At 43.2% G+C, this 14,324-nt stretch overlaps 1 long non-coding RNA gene across 2 annotated transcripts; it reads right to left on the reverse strand.

Annotated features, from left to right (window-relative positions):
- Positions 1–4,007: 4,007 nt before the first annotated feature.
- LOC138112862 (uncharacterized) lies at positions 4,008–11,551 on the reverse strand. Of its 2 annotated transcripts, none has more exons than XR_011151875.1 (3): positions 11,329–11,551; positions 10,773–10,884; positions 4,008–4,094 (listed from the first exon to the last, which is right to left on the reverse strand). It is a non-coding gene; the product is annotated as an uncharacterized lncRNA (long non-coding RNA). The 2 variants fall into 2 exon arrangements; XR_011151876.1 differs by lacking the exon at positions 4,008–4,094 and adding an exon at positions 10,545–10,612.
- Positions 11,552–14,324: the final 2,773 nt, after the last annotated feature.

Below are 14,324 nucleotides of genomic sequence, written 5' to 3' on the forward strand. Positions count from 1 at the left end.
AGGGTGAACACAATCTTCGTTGAGAGTTGTCACTGGACATTGCATAACCCTCCTCATCTGTTTTTTGGACACCTTTCTTTTATGCCCCTCGTTTCTATGAGAGGGGAAGAAATCTGGAACAGCTGCTGGAATTCCAGTTGGTCCGTGACTGGAATTAGTTACTGCCTGCAGTGAAACCCTCACATTCCAGGTAACCCCTAAACTCCACAGGGAAGTAGGACCCCATGTCTGATCTCTCTTCCTCCCTCCCTCTTCAGCACCTGAGTTATGTTGGAGGGATGAAGCCAAAACTTCCAGGAGATGTGCTCTGGAGAGCAGGAGATGGGCCTTCCTTGGGGACTACCATGAAACTGTCACATGTGCTGCCAAATTGGGTTAGAACCTCTGAAAATGTGTGTGAAACTTGTGCCAATTCAGGCTGCAGCCTGGGCAAGAGGAAAAGGCAATGGGAAAGTGTGCAAATAGTGAGAGATGATGGGGGGAAAACATTTTCTTATTCAGAAGTTGCTGCTAGCACATGATTCAAATTCCCCACATTAGCTTTAGATGGACAAATAAATAGAGGAATACCATGCTCCAAAAATGTTGCCTAACCTATACTTTTTCTAGTTATGTGGTATCATAGTGACTCAGCCTTTAATTTAGGAAAACAGGTCTTCCTAGTGCCAGAGGGCAAGGATAGATGGGATTTTGGAATTGTTCCCTGGGAGGGTGGGCAGGCCCTGGCACAGGGTGCCCAGAGCAGCTGGGGCTGCCCCTGGATCCCTGGCAGTGTCCAAGGCCAGGCTGGACACTGGGGCTTGGAGCAGCCTGGGACAGTGGAAGGTGTCCCTGCCCATGGCAGGGGTGGCACTGGATGGGCTTTAAAATCTCTTCCAACCAAACCATTCTGGGATTCTGTGGTATTTAACAACTGTGTTTGCCTCACGCAGAGGACCCTTTAAGTCCAAGCTTTTAGGTAGGCAAGTGAGTTAAATTTTTCCCTTTTGAAAGGCTGAGACATGTCTTTGTTTCATTGTTGTGTGGGCTTAATAAGGGAGGAAAGTTTCTAGAAAAACAAGTGAAATAAAATTTATTATGCAAATTTGGGGTATTCCAGCACTGAAGAAGTATCATGAACAAAAATAATTGAGGGAGAAAAGAGGGACAGGGAGGAATCTGTTTAGTAGGAAGAAAATAACTACTGAACTTTTTAATAGTACACTTTACTCATCAGCAAAGTGCAGCTGAGGATGATGCTTTACTGCTGCAGTGGAATATGTCAGAAAAAGATCTAACTCGTGATTGAATACCTATGCAGGAGCTTTCCTGTGCTTTGTGTTCTTTTGTACTGGCCCTGGTGCCCAGTCTGGTGGGTCTGATGGGACCCGGGTAATCCACAACAGGTTTGTGTCGTTCTCTCTGGTGTTCCATGAGCTCCATCACTATTTCCAGTGCTTCCCCATTGCTGGGCAGCATGGATTAGCAGATGTATGTGGTGTCACCTCCCCAGCTGACATCTCATTGCTGGAGTTGTCACAGGTAGGGGATGTCAGCATTCAGCATCCTGGCCCCCTGCCTGCTGCTGACAACCCAGGGAACGGTCAGGATGACATCTGCACATTTGCTCACTGGCCAAGTCACTCATTTATCCAGAGGAAAAACGGGAATTCTTTAAAGCTGCAAGTCATGCTGCAGCTTACAATTTTCTTTCCTGTCTACAATTTTTCACCAAAAGGGCTTTAATGGAAAGTTTCATGAGCTGGACTGGGATGGGTCCGTCTCTTTGCTGTACCCTCCATACATCTGAACCCTTTCCTGGAGGAAGAAAAATGATTCTGTCCATCAGACTTGGAAATTCTGCTTGGATATCCTGAAATAGTGGAGGAATTGCAGTCTAACTATGCAGAAATAAGTCGTGAAGCCTAAATTTCCATTTGGGTCTCCTGAAATTTCCTAAGACGAAAAGACTGACTGAGCTTCAGCTGGTGGTGCATCCTGTCTCTGTTAAGAATATTGGGATGTAAGTAACCTCCAGAAGTACATTCCTCTCATTAGCTTTTGCAGGAGATTTAATGACTGTCTTGGAGTAGAAGTCTAAACCTTACCTGGTAGCATTCAGTGAATTCAATCCACCTTTAAGCTCCCTGTAACTGAGATCTCTACCTGTACATGAAGACTACACTGCAAAGACTGTTCATTAATTTTTTCTGAGGTTCTCAGGTGTTATGATCATGGCAGGTTACAGAAATATTTTCTTTCAGGTCAGGTAACTTGACAAATGGCTGGTGAAAGTGTTGCCTGTGGTGGATACTCCAGCAAGAAAACACAGGGACAAGTATGGGTATTGTGTTCTGAAAGAACATGGCAAGAGAATGAGGTAAGAGATCATCACTTGTAATATGTGGTTATTAGAAATTACTAAACGGATCCACACAGTGCTGCACACGTTAAATTGTGTTAAATGTCTACATTTTGTGGATGTCTCCTTCTGTTGGTGTTACTGTGACTGCACTGGAAATGGCTGTGTGCAAAGGAGGAAATGTTCAAAGAGACACTCAAATGGCAAAAAGCAAAGGCAGAGATCATTGCTGTGCCAGAGGGAGGAAGGAGATACTCACTATGCAAACACTGGGCATCCACACAGGGAAAAACCTCCGAACAGTGACTCTCCCAACACCCTTGGCCTTGGGAGCTGGGATGCTCTGAGACAGTGCAAGGTGCCTGTGCCAAGGTGCTGAACCTACTGAGTCAAGAAATACATTCTGGCTTGTGTAACCTTATGTCCTCTAAATGCACCTTTTCCTCCACCAGGAATCATGAGCCTGGAGCTGTACCCAAGAATTCGTGCCCCAAACACAACGGATTTTGGTTGTACTCAGCATTTACTGGCTATTGTGAGGTCTCTCTGGGTGGTCTTTGCCTTCAGCCTTTGGGTCCTCAGCAGACTTGCCTTTTCTAAGGTCTTTTGCTGCATTTGATTTTATTCTTTGTCATAATGAAATTGCAGGTTAATCTGAAATATTTCTGGTGGCACATTTATTCTTGTATTAAAGACCAGATTTCTTAATGTATTTTCTGCCTCATTGTATGGGTAGTTCTTACCTGACTTTAGAGAGGACCCATTTGGGGGACAGACCAATTCTGCACAGCCCTTTTCATCTACAGCATACCTGAACAATGTGAAAATGTGTTCCTTTTCTCCAGCCCCTGCTCCTTGTTTCATTTCGCTCTCTGTAAAAAACAGGGGGAGAGCAACTTTTCCCTCTCCTTGCTTAAGAAAGCCACCCAAGGCAAGGTTTTAGTGCTGAAACTCTCCTGACTCTGATATACAGGTTTAATGCTTTATAGTTTTTGCAAGAATAAATTGTTATCATGCTCCAAATGGTATTAACTTGGAGCTATGCAGTGCTGAAATGTTTCTGTCTTTTTCCTCTCAGTGTGGTGCTCTGGAAGTTACGGTAGAAGGAAAGTTACCCTTAGAACCCATTTTGTCAGGATGGTGCTTTCTTTCCAAAGCAGAGATTGGATGGTTTGTCCTGGTATTTCCATCTTCTCATGTGCATAGCTCAGGTTTGGTGGTGCAGGGGATGGGCTGAACTAAAAGCTGGGGGCCAGGCAGTTTCTGTCAGTGCCATGATAGGTTTCATAGCACCAGGGACAAACTTGGCTGTGAATTTTTCTTTTCAAACCACACGTCTGTATTAGTCTGCCATGCAGGAAGCAGGGGGTATTTTATAGCCATTTATAGACTGAATTTTCCCATGCTGGAGACTGCATGGGAACGCTTTGTGGAATTTGCTGTTGAACTGCCTTGAATAGAAGGCCACTGCTGCTATTTGGGAAAGCTTTAAACTCCAGCTTACGGTGTTACAAAAGTGCAGGTTTCCCTGTGGCTTTGTCAGCCTCTCATCCAAAGAGGAAGCCCAGTACACCCTGCCCCAGTGCCACTGGAAGTGAACAGCGACATACAAACAGTAGAAGTGTCAGGATGTTATTCCTGGAGCAGAGATCCAAGCTCACCTCTGGTAATTGGTTTAAGTTTCTTCCAGTTATTTCAGCTGAGCAAGAGGCTGCGGGGAAGTGTATCCTCCACATGCAGAGAACTTCAAAACCTGCAATGAGGCTGAGCATTACATCTTACTCCAGATAATTCACCCAACCTTCTCACCTTTTTTACTCAAACATAAGTATTTCAAGCCTTCTGTCAATATTAAATGACTCTGCACAGAATATGATGTCAAATTATACCTTACTGTAGATATTCAAGGATCCCAGACATACCTGAAATGATCTGAAGTTAACAGATAACTATGATTCACCCATTAATTCTGCATTTCTCTGAAGTTAATTCATAGAAAGCATATTCTTTCTCTTTGAAAAGGGAAAGCTCTGGTAGTGATTTGTGGCACATTGATTTTGCAGGTGTGTAGAGTCAGTGTTATCCTTCATTGAAGTAAATATTGGATTAGGGGTATGTTTCTTCTTGGCAATGGGAATCCCTGATTTTTTTTATGGGCTATGATGTAGCTGCATACTAAGTGCTCTCCAAAGATGATGTGCCCTGTGTGATAATGCTGTGAAGCTGCTTTCCCACACCTGATCTTGGCAGTCCCTGCCTTGCTGGATGTGTGAGGAAGGTGATTTGTTTCAGGACTGTGTTGTGAAGCTCAAGTGACAGGAGATAAACCCCTGCCCAGCCTGTGTGTCACTTCCAGATAATATGTCAGGCAGAGGTTCCTGGCTGCAGCTGTGTCTGCATGCAGCTCCCAGGTCTGAGGGGTGCACCCTCCAACCTCCCCTGCCAGTTCATGGAAGCCCTTCCAGCAGCACACAGACTCCTATGGGACATGAAGGCTGGTCTCACAGCAAGTCTACAATCTAGTCAAAGTTTGGGGAGGTTGATCAGCTTGTTTCCTCCCTCTCCTGTTATCCAGCATCACTTCACCGATGGATGCAGTGTCAGGAATGTGTGTTTCTGCAGGAGCCTGCAGCCCTGAGCAGAGGCTCTGCTGCTGCCTCCTTCCTCTTTTTTTTTTCTTTTTTCTATTTTAAATATCTGGTGTTTTCTGGCCATAAGAGTTTTCTGAAAACAATCAATTATTTGATTATTTGCATTTCTCAAAGCATCTGCTGGACAGGTTTTCTTAAATTCCCAGTTCTGGTATCTCAGCTGAATGTGGTTGTGTAAACATGCCTGTTTTGAAGGCAAATACAGAAACTGATTTGGTTCCAACTGGAAAAAATCCTCAGTAGTGTCTTGGGTGGAGCATGTGTAGCCTTCTGATTACATTGGAGGGGTGTTTAAAGATGATGCTGATTTTCCTGCCTTCTGCTGGGCTGGGTTCTTTGGGGGCTGTAGTCTGGAGGGTTCTCTGGAGCCTGTTCAGTGGGGGAAAAGAGAAAGGCAGGACTGCCTGTCCTTCTTCGCATGTAGATCCTTGCTTCAGAGAGAGAAACACCTACGGGCTCCCCTGCAAAAGTGGCCACTGTCACTAGGGAAGAAAATATGCAGCTGTTGAACAATCTCAAATTAATTGGACCCAAGGCTTTAATCACAGAGGATCTCTTCAATGGTTGAAGCAATTCCAGATCCATTAGGAAGTGCATTTGAAATCTTAACTAGGCTGAGGGGGAGCCAGTAAACATTGCTAGTCTAGTGATGGACAAAAAGGAAGGGAATGGCTGAGCAGGAGAAAAATTACTGGCCTAAATAAACCATTTTTGAGCACCTCCAAGATAATTAACCTCTGATAGGTGATCAATAAGAGGCAGCCGAGTTTTGTCAAAATTAAATTCAGTTTAAATCACAGCAATCAGATTTCTTCTAGTGCTAATGCCAAAAGTCTTCTTAGAGGGAAAGCAAAGAGAGCCCTAGGCTTAGATTCCAGCAGTGAGGAAGCCTTTGGCAGCACTGTATTTGGCATTCCCATAAGGAGAATAACAGAGCATACATAAATTAATGTAAGCTGGATGCAGTGGTCTGTGGTTCTTTTCTAAAATGCCAGGCCTCATCATAAGCTTGATTCCTTCCAAGCCTGGTCTTGGGACATTTTCCTGAATGCTGGAATTGCTAGCAAGTTACACAGTTGCAGATAATACTGGTTTAAAGGGGATACAGGAGTAAAATTCTTAATTTTAGAAGAAAATACAAGATTAAGAGGAAGTTGACAAGTTTGAAAAGCTGTCTGGCCTTAAGTGAGAGTGGGATTCAGTGTGAAGTTAAACTCTTACCCCTGGGCAGGACCAGTCATCTGCTCAGGGTCAGGCCAGGGGAAACCCAACAAACTACAAATGCACAGAAGAGAATATGGAGGGTTTAATGACTCCTAAAGCAGCAATGCCAGCCTTTCCCAGGAGAGACAGGCTGCAGGACTGAGGGGTGCTCAGCCAGGACAGTGCAGTCAGCTGTCCCGGTCTGAGACAAATTTGGAGGAATGTCCAAATTTGAATGTTCTCTGATAGAAGGCAGGTTACAACCATCCCTCCCCCACCAGTTTCGGGGAAAAAAAAATTTTCCTCGGAGGAAAGTGAAGGAAAAAACCTGTTTATTTAACACAGACATGGGAAAAGAATAATAATGCTAAATAATAAAACCTCTCACTGTGGAGAGAAACCTGGGAAGATTTTAGAGTCCTTTCTTTGGTTGTGGTCTCTCTCCCTCTCTCCTCTTTGGAGCTGGGGCAGCATAGGCCCCACTCCAGGCCAATGGTGTAGGGTCTCCCAGTGTGTTCTGAACAGTTCCAGAAGAGAAGAAGAAGTCAAAGTCCCACGGAAAAAAAAATTAACTCTCCGTCCCTCTCTGGAGAAAAGGAGCTGAGAGCTGGGAGAAAGCAGGAAGGTGCTTGCCTCCACTCTTGCTGCTGCAAAAGAATGCAGAGGAGATGGAGTGACCTTGGAGCACAAACTGCTCTGAAAAGTTTGTCTGGCTTTCTTTTTTTCTTTCTCTCACATCCAGTTTTAAAGACACAGAAAGGCACAGGAATCATGTCTGGGCACAGAGAGGCGATAGGAGATACAACATAAAGTTACCCCAAGACATCAACACAGCAAGGGACACAACTCGCAGTGCTGCTCTAGGGGTTGGGAGGACAGGAAAAATGGGACACTGGGGAAAAAGCAGAGGAGAATGAGTAGAAAGTTGAGGAGATTGTTTCATCAGGAGTAGGCAAAATGTCACAGGTTAGCATAGATCCGGAAGTGATTTTCTTGCAAAGAGGTGCTTACAGCTTCCTCTATGACCTGACAGAACCTATCAACTGGCTAGTTTGAATATTGACAATTTTTTAAGCCACCTAAAAAAAGCCTGACATGCCTCTGTGGTCTACATTTAAGAAGCTGCCCTGCTGTCTGGCAAAGATCATGTGACCAACAGCGATAAGCAAAATTCCAGCTGCAAGGCCCAGGTGAGATTAACCCTTTTAGTGATGTAAGTTCCCTCCAGAACAGATGGAGCCTGCAGACATTAAGTAAAGAAAGAAGAGCTGAAATCCTGAGGGAGGAGAAAGAGGAGATATTTAAAGCTGAAATTCTGTTGTAAAGCTATGGTGGTGATGGACTATGATATATCAGAGTACCTGTTGTAATTTCATGAAAGCATGTGGGGTGGAGCGTTCAAACTGCACTTGTAAGCAAAAGCACCTGTGCTGGAATAAGCAAATGCTGAAGCAGCTGTGATTTGATGAGAAGTTTGAACAGGAAGAGATGGAAGCAACGAGGACTCTTGCTCCAATCAGAAGGAGAAGACCTCTGTTCCTAGAGGCACTCCCAGAGATAGTCCTAGAGATGAAGATGATGAGGACCCTTTGCTCCCAGGAACAGGGGGAGGGCCTCTATTCTTAGAGATGAAGATGCTCCCAGAGATGGGTGAAGAGAACCTTTGATTTTGAACAGCTCAACCATAAAATGGTACCCCAGTAGCTCAAGATTGGACTCTCAAAGGCAGTTGTGGGAAAAGCTGCAAGTCGGGGCGGGAGGGGACTCTCACATGCAAGCAGAGAACCAACCCAGGCGGCTGTCTTGTTGTGATACTGAAGCCATGAGAGAATTTCTTGTGGAGATGGTCTCCATAGCACGAGCAAGAGAGATTCCTCTTCCTAAGTGAACTGAACAAGGTTATTATGGAAGCGGTAAACAGACTGAAAATCTCAAGGATTGTCTTTTTACATTGTCAGTGGGAGAAGGAGGAAAGGTGGGGGGAGGAGAAGTATTCTGAAGGTGTGGTATGATTTTTTTTCTTCCTTTTAGGTCTGTTAATAAACTTCTTTATATTCTTTTAAGTTTTGTGCCTGCTTTGCTTTCTCCTAATTCTTATCTCGCAGAAGATAAGTAAGTAAGTAATGAGTATTTTGGACGAAACCACTACACTAAATTGGTGTTTCTGCCTGGTTACAAACTGAACCCGCTACACTGAAAAAAGCCATTCTATGTCATCAAGGATGTAAAAGCTCCTTGCAAATGGTGTCCCCTGTTCTCAGTGCCCACAGCATGTCAGATTTTGGTGTTTAAAACACACCAAATGTGATGCAAGTTGGACACAGGGAAGAATCTTTGAGTGGCAAGGAAGGATGTAACATTGGAGTAGGCTTGGAAGGCAGTCGTTTAGGTCTTCATTACTTCACTGAGAAGAAAAGTTTCCAGCAGAATTTTTAGCAAGAGGATAGACAACATCCCCCAGGAGTCCTTCTGATTGGGGTCAGTCAGGTTTCAGAGCAGGAGAATAGATCAAGCAGCTTTTCAAGCCCCTCCAAGGTTCCATCCCTTTCAGATACAGGGACACGAATTCTCAGCTGCATTATATATACAGGGAAGTAGCTTCTTCCAAAGTCCATGGGACTGTGCCCTTTTGCCTCTCTTTTGTAAAAGGATACATGTGGCTGTTAAGAGTAAACATTTTTGTTTCATTTTTTATGATACTGCTGGATGCATCGTTCTTTTTTCTCTTTTATGCTCTTTGAGATGTATTTTGCCAGTTTTTTGATGATGTATTAAAATTGCTAAGTGTTTCTAAAAGCTGTGGGGGTTTTTAATCATCTTTCCTTGGTTGCTTTATCTGTGCAAGTTTTCTTCTTTTCTTTTTACCTTATTTTTTTTTCCTGTATCAACTCCTCTGTTCTTTTAGTGGCTGTGCATAGTGTTTTCAGCTCCATGGGACTGTAGAAAAGAGAGGGAGCAGAGGAAAGCCAGTGCATGATGTAGTTGAGCCATTTCCTCCATCTCTTTGTGACATAATGATTTCTTTTTCTTCACCTCCCTTCCCTCCATGAACTACTTTTTTAGGATACTTCTTTGATACATCTTAAAATGGTTTTTAAAACAGTGTCAATCATCATTAACAAAAGATCTTGGCACTCTTGCCTTGCTCAAAGGCTTTCCTACACTTGAGTTGCAATGGGATGCCTGTCCTAAAGAACAAACGCTGTGGAAATTCCTGGTGTGCTGAACAGGAAATGTGACAGATCCATCACACCAAGAGTATTATTTTTCATACCAGACCAGAATGGAAGGAACCAGGCCTTCGTGAGCACTGACCATGAAAGCAGATGTTCAGACAAACTGCCGAGTGGGTACAAAATGCTGATCACACACATGCACTCTGAAATACTGTAAATATTATCCTAGAGAAAATTATGACACATTTACATCTGCACAGCCTCACGCTGCTACTGTAATGCTTTAATAACAAAAGACTACAGTGCCCACGGTTTCCTTCCCACTGGAAATGGAGCAGACTGCAGCATATGCTTTCACTGATAGAAATGAAAAGTAGGCTGACATTCATTATTAACATTTCATTCGCAGTTTAATTATTAAACACGAGAAAAGTCCTATTGTTTCTCTGGGAAAGCTAGCTGCTTTCTGGGGCTAATGGCAGGAAAATCAGCTTTTTGTGCTGCTGCACCCTCCCAGGGCCCCCAGGCCCTTGGTGGCTTCTGGGGTACCCTGTTCTGGGTTTCAGAGCAACTCAAATATCTTTATTTCTCCAAAAACATGCTAACAGTAGTGAATAGGCAAAGGATACAAAATGTCCTGCTTTTTAGACAAGTTTCAGATACTCCTGGGGGATAAGGAAGTGTTTTGTTGCTGGAGTTTACCTGAGTGTGCTCTGTGGGTCTGTGTGTGCTGCTCATCACATGAGTGAGGAGGCTGCAGGATGAGGGACACAGACAGGGTTTGGATTACATGTCTTGGAGTCCACAGACCATTGTGTGCTTAGTTTTAATCAGGGCTTTTGGTAGTGAAACAGCAGCACAGCCTGAACCCACACAGTTTCTGTGCAGGTAAATAGAGCTCCATAACTGAGACACGGTGAAGGAAGGCCTCCTGATTCCCTGCATCAAAGTCATCACACCAAAAAGTTGTCTTTTAGTGCACTGAAGTCAGAGATTTTAGACAAGCAGGATTCTGCTTGTAACCAGTGATAGTGGGATAGCTAGTACATCACCATCCCAAAAATCAGTATGGGATTCATTAGGATAATGCTCATTCACAATCAGTCAAAAAAAGGAAAAGAAAATACAGCTTGGTTTTGCGATTGCCACAAGGCAAAGAATGTATTTAGACATCTCTGAGGGTCTGTAAAAAGGGGTTTCATTTTCCAGCACTGCTTGCCCCCTTTGGAGATCAGGGTGAGCTGTAGCAGGGAAATAAAATGTTTGTGTTGGGATTGCTTTCAGGGCAAGCCTTCAGTGCTCAAATACTTTGTTTAGCACAACAAGTCATTCACTTACTCGTGCATTCATTCATTCATTCATTCATGCATTTCTGAAAGGGCTTTGCTGTTCTGTACTTACTGTGAGATCCCTTGGCTCACTTTCCACTTTTATGAAGGACTCTCAGGAGAGGTTTCAATGACAGCAAATACCACAGACTGCCCATGGTGCTGCCCCACCTGCAGACGGAGCCCTTTGGGACAGTTAAGGACAGAAGCAGCTGAAGTTTATTTCACAATGAACAAAACCCTAAAAATGTTTTCCACATCCTCAGCAAATGAAAACTGTGTTGTCTTTTAGATGCCATTTTGTGTTATAATCAAAGAAATGAGGGTATTTCTGGAGTTTTCAGTATCAGCACCTCATTTGACTTGGGTTTTTTTTTTCTATACTCAGCTAAAAAACTCTTGAGCTTTATTATTCTGAAATAATATTGGGTCTTGCAGCTTGGACTTACATGGGATATTTATATATGTGGCTTGGATGGCTGCCTATAATCCATATACTTCAAAGTGAATTTCCCAGAACTGGAGACAGTCAATGGCCTGCAGCATTATGGAAATATTTCTCCTTTTTTCTTTGCATATGAAGGGAGCTTTTAGAGGCAGCATTACTCCCATGGGGTCTTTGCCTGTACCTCTTTAAAGAGGATGTTTCCTTGGACAGTTCTGGAGGTCTCTTCTCACCTCTCCTGGACTGTGAAATGTCACCTCTGGTAGTCTGTGTCAGAGCAGCTCAAGAGATTTTCTGGGTTGTAGTTGGGAGAGGTGTTGCTGGCCTGTCAAGCCAAGGGTGCTCACACAGCTGTTTTCCTGCACTTCAAGGCCCTGTTGTCTGAAGGTTGCTGTCCAGAACTAACAGGTACCAATGTTCAGAGACACAGGAGAAGTGCAAAACTGCATTTCCAAGCCTAGGGTAACTATCTAAATGTATATCACATGTCCCAGAGTATGTATGGTGTGTATTACCCTCCCACTGCAAACAGCTGCTGCAGCAAGGGACAAAGAGCCCTTAATCACCATTAATGAGTTCCTGGTGCCTGGTTTTGTGTTTGGTGTGTGGAATAGAGCCCTGAATGAATCAGGGATCGATTCCATTTTCTCTAATTTAGTTGAATGCATCAGGCTGAGCTATAAATACTCCCCGTGAATTCCCCCGGTACCATTATTTCTTTGTTTACCAGTTGCTGTAACTCTCCTGTTAGAGATTAGTCACTGGAATGGGGGCTCTAATCAAGATACCAGGCTCTTAATTGGGTGTGCTGACTGTCATACAGTGCCCTCATTACCACTCCAGTGTATGCCAGCTTCATCTTGGAGCACCTTTAACAAGACAAATTCAGAGTCCTTCTCCAGATAAACTCAAGCCAGAGATGTGGGACACTTGTCTGGGGAGCAGAAAGCCAATGTTTAAATCCTTGCTCGATAGCCTTAAGAGCCTTTGAAACAGGGTTTTCTTCACGATCCAGATGTCATTAGTCCTATGGAGTTTCCATGTTCACCAGGCCTTTCCAAATTTTATTGTTGTCATTAAAATGCATGGCATTGAAATAAACCAAGGCCTGGGGAGGATTGGCTAATCTGCTCTTTTTAACATGGGGGGTTTTCTTATGTTAGCCTGGAATTCTTAACTACAGATGAACGTTAAAAATTATTTATTCACAAAGCAGTAATTTGAAGGGATTCAAAGTATCTGCTTTCACATCACTTAAGTGGGAATATTCTATCAGCCCAAGTTCACTGAAAATTTGCTGGAGGTTCATCTGGCATGAACCTTGGCTGCTTTGCCTTGGTTTTCAACACCAGCACTCTTGAATGCATTTGCAGCAGATAGAAGAAGTTTCACCCCACGCCTTGGTGTATTAACAGTATTAATTAACTTACTCTGTAAACAAAAATGCTTGTAGGTGATCTCTAAATAGTCCAGCAGAGAATATTCATTAGGTGAAAATGTGTGTGTTTGGAAGGCTTAAATACTTAAAGATATTTGCATGAAGCCCCTATGCAAATCCTACCCTGCAGAGTGTTATTCTCATACTATTCCAATTCCAAATTCAATGTTAGATTTATTTAGGAAATTATCTGCATCATCAGAGGGAATAGAGGTGACAGCAAATACACAGGTGAGGCAAAGTCTGGCAGTGAGGTGTCATGGGGGCCCAAGGCTGGGGACAGGGCTCAGGGGACAGCTGTGCAGGGGCCTGCCTCACCCAGTGCCATCCCTTCTGTGCCCAACTTCAGAATCCAAACTGGACAGAAAATTGGACACACAGAGAGCAAAATGCCAGTCAAGCCAGGAACAGCACCCCAGTTTTCTGGTGTGAACTGCAAACAGTATTACCAGAAGCCAGTGAAAGAAACTGAGTTAGAAACGCATAATGTGTGAGAGAAAACCATACCCATGGCGGTCTTTTATTGAGGTTTTATGTCTGCCTGTAAACAACAGATTGCAGGCTTCTTTGTACAGAAAATTAACCTCTTTGCGTGAATAACTTAGGAAAAGATAATTCTCTCTCTGCTGCCCTTCCTCAGTGCTTATATTTTGTAGTTCTCACTTGCTGGAGGAGCTGGACCAGACTGGGAACATTTTCTCAAGAAGCTGTCAGGAGGCTAAAACTAGGCTTAATCAGGGAAAGGGAGCACTGTAAATTACATTCTTTGGTGATGGTATTGCACAAAATAATAGTCACCCTGATTCTTCATCTAAAGGCTTCTTGATTTTGGTGTTTTAAATCCCTGAAATATTTTTTATTCTTCTAATCTAGAAATTGTAGCAGAACCATTTAAAAGAGGACTGCAACTTTCCTGTATATAAAAAGATGTACCTTTGTTTAGGAGAATGCTTATATCTCTAACGTGTATCAAGAGATAAATGCTCAACACTTTCATAAATGTCAAAACACATTCTTTTGAATCACTGTCAAATTCTTGTTTCAGTCTTAAAGGAATTTCTGAAGGAATTATTTGGATTAATCCTTGATCTCAGGAAAATTATTCTTTTTCCTTTTTTATAGAGTTTTATCAAATAGCAGTCTTTTAAAACTTTTTTTAAAAAGGGTTCTGTGCAGATGTTGAGTGTAGCAAATTAGAATGGAATGTCTTGGGGTGACTTTATGATGTGTATCCTGTATCGCTGCCCTATGCCTAGAAATTAATTCTTGTGCCTTTCTATGCTTTTAAACTGAGCCTGAGAGGAGGAAGGAAAAACTGAGCAAAACTGTTTCAAAGCAGTTTGCAGCTTGTTCAAGGTCACACAGAGATAGTGACTTTTTTTTTCCCAGCCAGCTTTTTTTTTTTTTTTTCTTTTCTTCTTTCTCCGGAGAGAGACTGAGAGTTGAACTTTTTTTCCTTCCCTGGAATTTCGGCTGGAATTTTGGATTTTTTTCCCTTTTTCTGTGGACTGCTTCAATATCAGAGCACATCGGGAGGACCTTCCACCGAGCACAGAGGGCGTGGCCCTGGGCCAAGCCCCAGCTCCGAGGAGACCAAAGGGAGGACTCTAACACTTTCCCAGGTTTTTTTTCTTCCCAGCAAAGTATTTTATTATTTAGCATTATTTTCCTTCTCTCATGTGTTTGTTAAATAAATAGTTTTTATCTCTTTCACTTTCCCTCGAACCTGGTGGGGGGAAGGG

Source organism: Aphelocoma coerulescens, chromosome 6 (assembly GCF_041296385.1).
Source record: "Aphelocoma coerulescens isolate FSJ_1873_10779 chromosome 6, UR_Acoe_1.0, whole genome shotgun sequence".
NCBI lineage: Eukaryota > Metazoa > Chordata > Aves > Passeriformes > Corvidae > Aphelocoma > Aphelocoma coerulescens.